Source organism: Triticum urartu, chromosome 7A, assembly GCF_056163025.1.
Source record: "Triticum urartu cultivar PI428250 chromosome 7A, HENAU_Tu73, whole genome shotgun sequence".
NCBI classification, from domain to species: domain Eukaryota; kingdom Viridiplantae; phylum Streptophyta; class Magnoliopsida; order Poales; family Poaceae; genus Triticum; species Triticum urartu.
The window spans coordinates 657,914,850-657,925,207 of NC_141879.1; positions in this window are offsets into that span (position 1 = coordinate 657,914,850).

Consider the following 10,358-nt stretch of genomic DNA (forward strand, 5'->3'; position numbering starts at 1 on the left):
GTGCTCCGCTTACATCTTTTGGAGTAGTTTATCGTTTGCTCTAGTGTTTAACTTATATCTTTTTAGAGCACAAAGGTGGTTTTATTTTGAAGAAATGGATTAACTCTCATTCTTCACTTATATTATTTTGATAGCCTTTAGAATAGCATGGTAATTTGCTTTGGTTATAAATTTAGTCCGAATATGATGGGCATCCAAGATGGGTATAATAAAAACTTTCATATAGAGTGCATTATGAGAAGTTTGATACTTGATAATTGTTTTGAGAAATAAAGATGGTGATATTAGAGTCGTGCTAGTTGAGTAATTGTGGAATTGAGGAATAATTGTTTTGAGGTTTGCAAGTCCCGTAGCATGCACGTATGGTAACCATTGTGTGACAAATTTGAAGCATGAGGTGTTCTTTGATTGCTTTCCTTATGAGTGGCGGTCAGGGTCGAGCGATGGTCTTTTCCTACCAGTCTATCCCCCTAGGAGCATGAGCGTAGTGCTTGGTTTTGATGACTTGTAGATTTTTGCAATAAGTATGTGAGTTCTTTATGACTAATGTTGAGTCCATGGTTTATACGCACTCTCACCCTTCCATCATTGGTAGCCTCTTCGGTACCGTGCATTTCCCTTTCTCACCTCGAGAGTTGGTGCAAACTTCACCGGTGCATCCAAACCCTGTGATATGATATGCTCTATCACACATAAGCCTCCTTATATCTTCCTAAAAACAACCACCATACCTACCCATTATGGCATTTCCATAGCCATTCCGAGATATATTGCCATGCAACTTTCCACCATTCCGTTTATTATGACACGCTCCATCATTGTCATATTGCCTTGCATGATCTTGTAATTGACATCATATTTGTGGCAAAGCCACCATTCACAATATTTTCATACATGTCACTCTTGATTCATTGCACATCCCGGTACACCGCCGGAGGCATTCATATAGAGTCATATTTTGTTCTAGTATCGAGTTGTAATTTTTGAGTTGTAAATAAATAGAAGTGTGATGATCATCATTATTAGAGCATTGTCCCTTGAGGAAATAAATAAAGAGAGAAAGGCCAAAACAAAAAGGAGAAGGCCCCAAAAATGAGAGAAAAAGAGAGAAGGGGCAATGTTACTATCCTTTTTCCACACTTGTGCTTCAAAGTAGCACCATGATCTTCATGATAGAGAGTCTCTTATTTTGTCACTTTCATATACTAGTGGGAATTTTCATTATAGAACTTGGCTTGTATATTCCAACAATGGGCTTCCTCAAAATGCCCTAGGTCTTTGTGAGCAAGCAAGTTGGATGCACACCCACTTAGTTTCTTTTGTCGAGCTTTCATACATTTATAGCTCTAGTGCATCCGTTGCATGGCAATCCCTACTCCTCGCGTTGACATTAATTGATGGGCATCTCCATAGCCCGTTGATTAGCTGCGTCAATGTGAGACTTTCTCCTTTTTTGTCTTCTCCACACAACCTCCATCATCATATTCTATTCCACCCATAGTGCTATGTCCATGGCTCGCGCTCATGTATTACGTGAAAGTTGAAATTTTTTGAGAATACTAAAGTATGAAACAATTGCTTGGCTTGTCATCGGGGTTGTGCATGATGGGAGCATTTTGTGTGACGAAAATGAAGCATGGACAAACTATATGACTTTGGCTATGTTATTTTGAGAAGACATAATTGCTTGGTTAGTATGCTTGAAGTATTATTGTTTTTATGTCAATATTGAAATTTTGTCTTGAATCTTTCGGATCTGAATATTCATGCCACAATAAATAAAATTACATTGAAAATTATGTTAGGTAGCATTCCACATCAAAAATTTTGTTTTTACCATTTACCTACTCAAGGACGAGCAGGAATTAAGCTTGGGGATGCTTGATACATCTCCAACGTATCTATAATTTTTGATTGTTCCATGCTATTATATTATCCATATTGGATGTTTTATATGCTATTTTATATGATTTTTGGGACTAAACTATTAACCTAGAGGCCAGTGCCCGTTTTTGTTTTTTCCTTGTTTTTGAGTTTTACAGAAAAGGAATACCAAACGGAGTCCAATTGACGTGCCAATTTTTGATGATTTTTTATGGACCAAAAGAAGCCCCTGGAGTAAAAGAGTTGGTCCAGAAGAGTCCCGAGCCTTCCACGAGGGTGGGGGCGCGCCCTACCCCCCTGAGCGCGCCCCCCTATCTCATGGACGACTCGGGGACCCCCTGACTTGTTCCCGAGGACAAAAATTCCTATAAATACAGAAACCTCCAGAAAATAACCTAGATCGGGAGTTCCGCCGCCGCAAGCCTCTGTATCCACCAAAAACCAATCGGGACCCTATTCCGGCACCCTGCCGGAGGGGGGATCCATCACCGGTGGCCATCTTCATCATCCCGGCGCTCTCCATGAAGAGGAGGGAGTAGTTCACCCTCGGGACTGAGGGTATGTACCAGTAGCTATGTGTTTGATCTCTCTCTCTCTCTCGTGTTCTTGATTCGGCGCGATCATGATGTACCGTGAGCTTTGCTATTATAGTTGGATCTTATGATGTTTCTCCCCCTCTACTCTCTTATAATGGATTGAGTTTTCCCTTTGAAGTTATCTTATCGGGTTGAGTCTTTAAGGATTTGAGAACACTTGATGTATATCTTGCATGTGCTTATCTATGGTGACAAGGGATATTCACGTGATCTACTTGATGTATGTTTTGGTGATCAACTTGCGGGTTCCGTGACCTTGTGAACTTATGCATATGGGTTGGCACACGTTTTCATCTTGACTCTCTGGTAGAAACTTTGGGGCACTCTTTGAAGTTCTTTGTGTTGGTTGAATAGATGAATATGAGATTGTGTGATGCATATCGTATAATCATACCCGTGGATACTTGAGGTGACATTGGAGTATCTAGGTGACATTAGGGTTTTGGTTAAGGTGTTATTTTACTACGAACTCTAGGGATGTTTGTGACACTTATAGGAATATCCCAATGGATTGATCGGAAAGAATAGCTTTGAGGTGGTTTCTTACCCTACAATATTCTCTTCGTTTGTTCTCCGCTATTAGTGACTTTGGAGTGACTCTTTGTTGCATGTTGAGGGATAGTTATATGATCCAATTATGTTATTATTATTATTATTGAGAGAACTTGCACTAGTGAAAGTATGAACCACATGCCTTGTTTTGACGCATTGCAATACCGTTTGTGCTCACTTTTATCATTAGTTACCTTGCTGTTTTTATATTTTCAGATTACAAAAACCTATATCTACCATCCATATTGCACTTGTATCACCATCTCTTCGCCAAACTAGTGCACCTATACAATTTACCATTGTATTGGGTGTGTTGGGGACACAAGAGACTCTTTGTTATTCGGTTGGAGGGTTGTTTGAGAGAGACCATCTTCATCCTACACCTCCCACGGATTGATAAACCTTAGGTCATCCACTTGAGGGAAATTTTCTACTATCCTACAAACCTCTGCACTTGGAGGCCCAACAACGTCTACAAGAAGAAGGTTGTGTAATAGACATCAAGCTCATTTCTGGTGTCGTTGCCGGGGAGGTTAGTGCTTGAAGGTATATATTTAGATCTTGCAATCGAATATTTTAGTTTCTTGTTTTATCACTAGTTTAGTCTATAAAAGAAAACTACAAAAAATGGAATTGAGGGTGCCTCATATGCTTCATATTTTTAATATCTTTCGTGAAAATAAGGATTCCGATAATTGTGCCAAAATGCTAGAAGAAGAATGCTTAAAAATGTTTCGCACTAAATCTTTGAATGATGAGCATGATTGCAATATTGTTAGTATGAACTCTTTGAATATCCATCTTATCTTTACTAATTGGACGCACCATACGAGACACCATATGAATCCTCAAAATTAAGAATTTTTGAACATTTGATTAATATAATGTATCCGCAGCCATTGGATGAAACATAAAGGACGGGGTGTCCTATACAACCACGGATGGGAGTCCTGCTCCCTTGGGTCTCTATATGTTTCCTATAAACAAAGGGATCTCCTTCTTACGCGGTTGTACAACCTAGCTTTTGATTAGCACGTCATGCTAGATCCTTCCTAATGTAGTGATGCAATCATGCCCAACTATGCATCTTTCCTTGATCAAGCCCTACTCAGCGTCTCCCATGCATGCCGTGCGTGTAGCGTCACCGCCGTTGTCATCTTTACTCGGCAACGCCATCAAGGCTTTCCATCTAATCGTGATTAACTGCAGGTTTTATCTACGGCCATATGTCCATGCGCTGACGTACATATCAGGATCCATGCATCCATCAAGCCAGGGTTTCTTCGGCCTCCCTATTCCATGCCATGGGTTCATAATTGCTGCACTAGATTATACTTGTTTCAGTCCGTACTGGAAATAGATTGGTGCAGATGTGTAGTTGGCCGTGAAGCATATATTATTGTCCTTGCCGATTACTCTTCAACGAGGAACAAGTTGGCTCTATTCATTACTTGCCGGACTTGCACAGGTACAACTTTCCGCAGGTACGTAGCAAGAATTCGTTGACGGTGGATGCTTTAGTTAGAAGCAACATGCACACATGGCCGTGTACACAAGCTCGGTTGTGCAAGCAGGTAGGTGGATTGATTCCCATGTGAAAAAGAGAGTCCACGGCTAATGCGTAGGGCAGCCTCCAGGTGAATTTTCACTGTGTTTGTTCTATAAATGCTAACACATCTCCTCTCTTTTTTGGTTACTTCATTTACCTCTGAAGTCTAATAGATATGTACCGAGCTTTTGTCCTCTGTATTGATGGAAACCAAAAAGCAGATTTATCCTTAGTAAATATATCCATTAGATTTGCTGTTATGCTGTATTCAATTAACAAAGAATTAGATGATAATTTGCAAACATACTGAAGTCGTAGTTTGATTCATTATGTGTATTCTTCACGTTATAAAGGATTTTATTTCAGTAGTTTAGCTCTGACTTCAGGTACATAAATAAAGCAATACATATAAGAGGTGTACTTTCTTATTTATTGTTATTTATTGTATTGCGGGCAGTGATGCTAAATAACTATGGCACACATATTAGATTCATTAGTTTACTTTTCTCATGCTACATTGAGATATTTTTAGATCTATGTGCTGGACGGAGAAACAAACTCTGTACCAAACTATGTCATCTAATGGTAAAGCTAGCGTGTTCTGCTACACATGTTAGCAATTTGCTGGGATTATTATCTGGTGTGCTCTTTTTGTATTTTACGATACTTATCAACTTTTTGTTCTCATTTAAATAAAATAATTCGCCTTTTGGGTTACAAACTGCAGCTATTTTAGCTATGCGCCGAATTAAATTGTTACTTTAGCTTCTATCTTATTTTAGGCTTGGGGGTACTTAAAAGTTAATAAGGAGAATGGCATTTGTCAATTGATCTGACCACATGTATAATAGTTTATGTAACTCACTAATTTACTGTCGGGTCCTATGTACAGTGTACTATTTTGATTAAAAAATGATTTGTAATGTTGATGCATTGGTAATGCTACTTACATTTTGTTTTCAGAGATAGCCCTGTCAAGTTTTTTTTAGGTAGCTGATTCATTTTTTGTATATAATTTTTGTGGATCTTTTACTTGATGATAATAATGAGTCAAAACAGTTTGAATTTGACGAGTATATAATGAGTATAATTACCTAATATATTTTCCAAATATCATTTAAAAGTTTTAAAATCATGTGGTTGTACTAACTATGGAAAACTGAATGCTATGGGTAAATAGTTAACTTCTTAATTGTGTTCGCACAAACTAATGTCTGCTTTGCTTTTCTGTAACAAGTTTTCTTTTATTTTGATGCGCCGAATTACCACTATTTTATGGTTCTCTACTATTTCTATTAGAAAGAAAAAATTGTATATTTTTCTACCTCATGGGGCTAAGTAAAAGAATGACGTTTAGATTCAGGCTCTTGCAATACATTAGAGAGTGAAAGATCTCACAAAAGCCAAAAAATGAAATTCTGTTTCAAATTTCAATATATTTATGCTACTTTGCAAACATAGATGAGAATGCTTTTCCCCTTACATTTTGATCATGACACATGAATATATGATACAGTGTACGTTCAAAGTTCGATATTTTCTGAAATTTTTCCTAACATTTACTTATATCCTTCTCCGAACTAATCAATCTCAGATATATTGATATATCATAAGAATTTTTTTATGATTTCAATCCTAATATTTAATAGGTGAATCACTGGGTTTCTCTATATTCAAATATGTAAGTGTCTATGTATCCAATAAGCTATTAATATCTCCATGCCTTCCCAAGATGACTAGCCCGTGTGGATGCACGGGTTGATGACTAGTAGTACTAATGATGATTGCACTAGTCATGATGAAAATGTCTCTTATAAGCATGTCAATTTTTGTGGAGTGCATAGAGTTTGCAAGTACACACCAAATAGGGAAGATGGATTTTGCAAGAGGCATAAGTATTTAGAAACTAAATGGTTGCAAGAAAGGCTAGATGTTTATGCTGAAAACTAAAATTTTCTTAGCCAAACATGGTCATTTAAATATCCAATGCAAATTGTTTCATGACCGAATCGTGTCCATAAATTGTGATGACTTGATTTCCCTTGCGCATCATAATGAACTTAGTTTGCTTGTGGGTTATGAAGAAATGAAATGTATAACTAAGGATCTTCCAGAATTTGTCCTTGCTAAAGTTCTTCATTTTGATCTAGAAGAAATTTATATGTATTGTCTTAACCTATGTATATAAAGGGACGACCCGGCAGCGGTTTAGGGACAACTACACAACAACTCGAGAGCCAGGCAAAGCGGATTCGCTCCCTAGTCATCGAAACCCTATCAATACCAACACAACTAGACGTAGGGTTTTACTTTCATCGAAGGGGCCGAACTAGTATAAAAACCCTCGTGTCCCTTGTCCGGTTTAACCCCTTTAAGCTAACCCGTAGCGATGGCTCCACGACTAAGTCCTTTCACGGGGACATCTGCCGTGACAAACTCACGATAGTTGGAGGGCAATTGCCGGTTTCTACAGTTAAAACTGAAGTTAGGAAGACTCAAACGTCACTGCAACGACATGTCAACGCTTATGGCCGCTTTGGTTAAATATGCCGATTCAGATAGTACCAAAGACCCTGACTCAGAGGAGGACAAACCGGGGAAAGGGAAAAAGAACGGCAATACCAAGGGGCAGCAGCACAATCCGGCAGGTCATGGGAATAATGGTAAGCGCAAGGCAGACAATAGTTTGGACTTTGTGGCTAACACCAATGCTCAGGACAACGGTCAGCGTCGTAAGGGTAAACAGCCCCGAAGGGGCGGAGGTTCAGGCCCCAATCTGGAGCGCCTGTTAAATCAACCTTGTCCAAAGCACGGATCGAAGGAAAGGCCAGCTTCACATCTTTGGAAGGATTGTTTCATTATGCGGGAGTTCAAGAATTCCCATATGTTTCAATATGACAATGGCCCGCCCGGCGGTTCAGGAGGCGGTTTTCATGGGCCGGGTTATGGAGGTGGCAGCTCCGGTTCAGGATTCCAAGGCAATCAAACCAGACATGGCCATCAAGGGAACCAGGGCAATCGAGGAGGTTATAATCATCAGGGGAATCAGTAGCAGCAGTCGGGTTATCAGAGCAATCTGAAGCAGTTGAATATCGGGCAGTATCATGTCTTTACCACTAGCTTGTGTAAACGCGATCAGAAGCTTCACAAGAGGGCCGTAAACTCTGTTGAACCAGCAGTGCCTCAGTATCTGCGCTGGTCTGAGCAGCCCATTTTATGGAGTCGAGAGGATCACCCACCCCGGGTTGATAATCCGGGTCATCTGGCCTTAGTGGTGGCACCTCAAGTTGGGGGGTATAAGTTCACCAAGGTGCTTATGGATGGGGGAAGCAGTATCAATATCCTTTACTATGATACCTTCCGTCGTATGGGGTTGACAGATAAGAACCTTAAGCCGTCAAACACCGTTTTTCATGGTGTGGTGCCTGGTAAGTCTGTGTACCCAGTGGGCAAGATAGCCCTAGAGGTGGCCTTTGGAGATGATCATGATTCAAGGTCAGAAACATTGACTTTTGAGGTGGTGAAAATCAAGAGTCCGTATCATGCCCTGTTTGGGCGTCCGGCTTATGCTAAGTTCATGGCAAGGTCGTGTTATGTTTATCTATAGCTTAAGATGCCGGGTCACAAGGGGACCATCACAGTGCATGGGAGCAGGAAGATCGCTTTGGAGTGTGAAGAGGGTGAAGCGGCTTACGCTGAGTCGGTTTGTGCCACAGAGGAGCTGAAGTTTTATAAAGACAAGGTTGATCCGGCCGACATGACTTCTTTGAAAAAAATAACTACAGAGCATGATCCGACGTTGAAGTTTAAATCGGCCACAGACACTAAGATGGTTGATTTTGTTCCTGGCGATTCATCCAAGCAGTTCAGCATCAGCGCTAACCTGGTTCCCAAATAGGAAAGCGCGCTCATCGAGTTCATCCGTGAGAACTGGGACATCTTTGCATGGAAGCCTTCTGACATGCCAGGTGTACCGAGGGAACTCGCTGAGCACACCCTTAATATAGATCCTAAGTTTAAACCGGTCAGGTAGTTTCTCCGCTGCTTCAACGAAGAAAGGCGTAAGGCTATTGGTGAGGAGGTAGCTCGGCTGTTGGCCGTAGGGTTTATCATGGAGGTCTTTCACCCGGAGTTGCTGGCTAATCCGGTGCTAGTCCTTAAGAAAAATGGCACTTGGCGTATGTGTGTGGACTACACAGATTTGAACAAAGCTTGCCCAGCAGATCCCTTTGCCCTCCGTCGTATTGATCAGATTATTGACGCTACGGCGGGTTGTGACCGTTTGTACTTTTTGGATGCTTATTCTGGTTATCATCAGATCAAAATGGCAGTTAAGGACCAGGAGAAGACAGCCTTTATAACTCCCTTTGGAGCCTTCTGCTGTGTCTCCATGCCCTTTGGGCTCAAGAGTGCCCAGGCGACTTATCAGCGTTGTGTTCAGAATTGTCTTCGTAAGCAGATTGGGCGCAATGTTCATGCATATGTGGATCATATTGTGATAAAGTCCAAGAAGGAGGAAACATTGATAGATGACTTGAGAGAAACCTTTGACAACCTCCGGGTTTATAAGATGATGCTTAATCCGGACAAATGTGTCTTTGGTGTTCCAGCAGGCAAGCTCTTGGGTTTTCTGGTGTCTAACAGGGGCATTGAGGCTAATCCGGAGAAAATCACATCTATCACCTCTCTGGCTAAACCGGCATGTATCAATGACGTTCAGCGTCTGGCGGGCCGGATTACAGCTTTGAGCCGGTTTATCAGTCGTCTTGGGGAGAAGGCTATCCCTTTATATCAGATGCTAAAGAAAACGGATGACTTCGTCTGGAGTGATGTGGCTGATAAAGCGTTTGAGGATCTGAAGATGCAGTTAGCTGAACCGCCTGTCCTTGCGGCTTCGGTCGATAAAGAGCCTTTACTGCTATATGTGGCTGCTAATGCCCGGGCTGTTAGTGTGGTTATTGTTGTGGAGCGCAAGGAGGCTGGAAAGGAGTATCCGGTTCAACGGCCGGTTTATTATATCAGTGAGGTGCTTATCGAATCAAAGCAGAGGTATCCGCATTGGCAGAAGCTGGTGTATGGGGTGTTTATGGCAAGCCGGAAGCTCAAGCATTATTTTTAGGGTCATCCTATCACAGTGGTCAGTTCAGCCCCTTTGGGAGACATCATCCAAAACAAAGAGGCGACTGGCCGGGTTGCCAAATGGGATATTGAGCTTGGACCTCACGGCTCAAGTATACACCTCGCACAGCGATCAAATCTCAAGCACTCGTGGACTTCATCAATGATTGGACAGAGTTGCAGGCACCAGAGGAAAAGCCAGACAACACTTATTTGACTATTCAGTTTGATGGGTCCAGGAAATTGGAGGGCTCAGGGGCTGGAGTCATATTAACTTCCCCACGAGGTGACAAGTTTTGTTATGTTCTTCGCTTAATGTTCCCTTGCACTAACAATGCAGCTGAGTATGAGGCCTTACTCCACGGTCTTCGGATGTCTAAGGAGATGAACTTAAGTCGGGTTAAGTGCTTCGGTGACTCAGACCTGGTGGCTCAACAGGTGTCTGGCACTTGGGATTCTAAGGACCCACTCATGGCTGCATATCGACGAGAGGTGGACATAGTGGTTGGTCATTTCAAGGGTTATCAAGTGGACCATATAGACCGGCGCAAGAATGAAGCAGTGGACGCTTTAAGTCGTCTAGGCTCTTAGTGTAAACCGGTGCCACCTAATGTTTTCCTCGACGTACTGCATAATCCGTCGGTCAAGATACCCACAAA